Below are 4,077 nucleotides of genomic sequence, written 5' to 3' on the forward strand. Positions count from 1 at the left end.
GATTATAATTGCAGAATATAAAACTACTATAAGAAGATCAAGAATTAATATTTCTATTTTGCAGCCAATCGATACGTTCAAAAAATTATAATATATCATATAATAAATGTGTAAATTAGCGTATAGCTGTGTAAATTACCTCCGTTAATTTGTTTTATAGCGCTTATGCGCATTTAACATCAAAATCATTCATTTTCATTCAAATCGACATCAAATTGATGTTAAATGCATCAAAAGACATCGATTCGATCATTTTATTACTCACTGCGTCAATAGAAGTTTATCTATAGGTCTATTAGATGTCTATTAGATGTCGAGAAGTAACTTGCAGTTTAAAAAGAATTTTTCATTAATAATTCACCACTATTGTGTACACTATGTATGAAAAAACACAAATAACACAAAATCACATTGCATCTAATTTAAATATTTCTAGACATTATTTTAGACTAGACTGCTCCGACGTCTGATAGATGTCTATCCGATCTTACATTTCTCCCGGGGGACGATAGACTTCAAGATGGCGGAGCGAGAGCAGAGGAGCAAGGCGCCTCCACATGTAAGGCGCATCCGCAACGAGCCGCCAGTCCCTAGACCACTCCGCATGGGCAAATCTATCCGCAGCTAAAGTCACTAGATATATAAAGTACCGCAATTCATTCCACCAATGTATAAGGATTTGGCGTCAATATGGCGTCGGAAAGTGTACATAGTGCACACTTTCATAGTCTAACTACTCGTAAAGTACAATTGTCCTAACCGCATTCCGTCATAAAAGCGTAAAAGCGAAAACATTGTGTGAAAAATATTGAAAAATGCCAAGTTGCTGCGTTGAAGGATGTAAAAACCGTGGCGAAAAAGGTTTTCGTCTATTTCGTGTGCCAGCAGGCAATAAGAGTAATAAACGACGATTAGAATGGCTTAAATTAATTGGGAAAGAAACATTACCGGCAAGAGCTGACATTTGTGAGGTATAGTTAATGAATTATAATTACGTGTGAAATAATATATTACTGTAATAATTATTATGTAAATTGTGCAGGTACATTTTGGCGAGGATCAGTTTGAAAACAAACGGGCAGTTGGGAAAAAACTGCTTCGTCCATGCGATACCAAATTTATTAGAGGTACATACAATAGAGAATGAATAGCAGTCGATAGCAGAAAATACATCTTCTAGGCCTGTGGAGATAGAATCTCGTAAGTACATACCCAGTGAGAAATGATTCGTCGATCAACGTCGAATCGACATCGACACCGTCGAATTGACGTCGATTCGACATCATTCCGACGTCGATCGACGAATCATTTCTCACTGGGTAGATCTAAGAAAGTCATGCAAATTAAATGGATTCTTTAACACATATGTTACTGTACTGTAATTAACTTGAATTTAAATAAATATTAATAGGTGACAACGAGCAGAACACAATAACAAAGTGCACTAGTTCTTGCATTAATGTTAATAATGATAATAATAATAGCGTTGAGGACGTGACAACTAATGATGAAGCAAGTGATGTATTACGAGACACTGCAATCCATGAAAAATGTGAAAAAGATATGAAGGTGTTGAAGACAACTTTAAAATTAACAAGAAATATTCTAAAAGAAACTAAGCGACAAAATAAAATTTTGAAGAAAAGATTGCAACGAAAAAAATTCAAAATATTTAACAAGGATCAGCAAACCTTTCTTACATATCGCAACCAAAGAGGAGCCACATGGTCTGAACAAACAATTAGTAAAGCGTTGAAATTGTATGTGGCCTGCGGGCAAAAAGGTTATGACGAAATACGGCGACAGAATTTGCCGTATCCAAGTATTCGTACTCTACAACACCGAATACAAGGTTTAAAATTTAAGTCTGGTATCTTCGAAGATATGTTTAAGCTGTTAAGGCTCCTGGGTTGTCACTGCGGCCATATTGAATTTTGACGTCAGAAGCGAGAAATGACACACTAAGAATTCTTGCGTGGCATTTCCAAATAAAAAGATATTCGACCAAAAGTACACTTTAGTCCGTTTTAGCACACTTCCAAAAGACTCCGTAAACTATCCTTTTCCCTTGGCAGCTAATAAACAACTCTACAGTAAACGTCAAAGTTAGCTTAATTATGCAGGAAAACACATGATTTGACACTCCCAAAAAGAGTGGAAAATGTCTTTCTACGATTAGAATTCCTCGCTAATCTTAGTTTTCGGAGCTGTTTAGAGGTTTCATGAATAGGTCACACGTAACAGAACTAGCGTAAAAGGAATAATTACGAAAATCCACGCAAGAATAAATTGTGTTGTCAATCTGTCACTTTTCACGCCTAATACTTCAGCCGGCGACAGCGTGAGGGCACTGCACGAGTATTTATCCCACGCTGTCAGAGGCGAGCAATGACACGCTGAGAATTCTTGCGTGCCGTTTTAAAATAAAAAGATATTCGACTAAAATTGGCTCCATGAACAGCTTTGGTAGCGTTTGCGTTGGTAGCGTGACAGCGAGCTCATCAAATGCACCCATACAGATTATGATAAATTCACTTATCATGCGGTAAGTCGTTAGGACAGGGTTCTTATTCCTACTGCTAGCGACTATGTCGCCACCGTCATCGCGGAGTTCTCAGCTCAGGGACCAGGAACCAAAGATTAAAGTTAGTACTATCTGTTTTATTGGCCTAGTTTACATCGTGCACTTGATAGGCGTATCAAGTAGTGTATTTGAGCTGATCAGCCAATGATTAAACTGATTTACTAGTTATTTACTATTTGATACGCGTACCAAGTGATCGATGTAAAACAGGCCATTATCCACGATTTGATAAAATAAAGCCCGCTGCAGACGATGCTATTTTTCCTGCTGGATTGCTTGCAATCTAATAAATTACGTTGCACCATTCAGCACTCAGGATTCCTAGTAATTTAGTAAATCGTAAGCAATCCAGCAGGTAAAATAGCATCGTCTGCAGTGGGCTTAACTTTAGTTTAAAAGAAAAGATCTACGAAAAATTATATATAATATATAATAATGCTAACCTAATTATGTTTCTTCACAATCAACCTCCAGCTGAGATATGAGCAAGAGTTTCTTTTTTACTTTTTTACTTATATTTACTACTCAATGGCCGTGTTCAGCAGACACAACTGTTGAGTGAGCGTTCAGTGATTTCTTAATATGATTGGCTGGATCTAAAAGTATTAATCAATCATACTGAGCGCTCACTCAACAGTTGTTTCTGCTAAACGCAGCAATGATTTTAATTTACACTATTATTGTACCTTATATAATATGTTTTCCAATTTGATGTTAGGTGCAGACGTTTGAACCAGAAGAAAAACATGCTGTACTTCTCCTAGATGAAATGTCTATAAAACCTGGCCTGCAATATGACAATTGTACCGGCGAAATTGTTGGACGACCAACAATGAACTTGTCAAGTGGAACAGATACATGTAATCAATTAGCTACACACAGTCTTGTATTCATGTTATGCGGCGTTTCTACGAAATGGAAGCAAGTGATTGGGTACGAATATACAGCAAATTCATTTTGCCCAAAAGAAATGGTGAGGAAGATTATGGCAGTGATGCCAGAATGGACGCGCTTTTCAGCGCATGCGCAGTAGAAATGGCAGTTATCCAGTGGCGTGTCAGTATTGGTATAATGGGTGCAAGACCTCAAGACCTGTCTGAACTCGTCGGCCGTCGTCGCGCAGGAGGATAGATGTAGGGATATAAGGTAAGTATAACATTTATTTTTATTTTTAATGGATTCTAGTAGTAAAGGAGCTGGTAGAATTAGAAGATTTAATCTATCTTGGCTAGATGATAGTCGTTTTAAAGGATTGTTGGCTCCTCATCCTTCAGAAAATAGAATGCTTTGCATGGCTTGTAATGTAACTATCAGTTGTCGCAAGTCTGATTTAATTAGACATTCACAGACCGCCAAACATATTAAAAAAGTCAAATTATTAAATTTTGAAGCCATCGATAATAATAATGATTTATCACATGATGATATGGTTAAGAGTGCCACAATAAAATTAGCTGTTTTTTTCGCGGAACATAATGTAGCTTTTAGTACTA

The 4,077-nt window shown here is 36.9% G+C and overlaps 1 pseudogene; it reads left to right on the forward strand.

Moving 5' to 3' along the window:
• Positions 1–815: 815 nt before the first annotated feature.
• LOC105569861 lies at positions 816–1,151 on the forward strand (annotated as a pseudogene).
• Positions 1,152–4,077: the final 2,926 nt, after the last annotated feature.

This window comes from Vollenhovia emeryi, unplaced genomic scaffold (genome assembly GCF_000949405.1).
Source record: "Vollenhovia emeryi isolate VEMERY1.0 unplaced genomic scaffold, V.emery_V1.0 DF942171.1, whole genome shotgun sequence".
NCBI classification, from domain to species: domain Eukaryota; kingdom Metazoa; phylum Arthropoda; class Insecta; order Hymenoptera; family Formicidae; genus Vollenhovia; species Vollenhovia emeryi.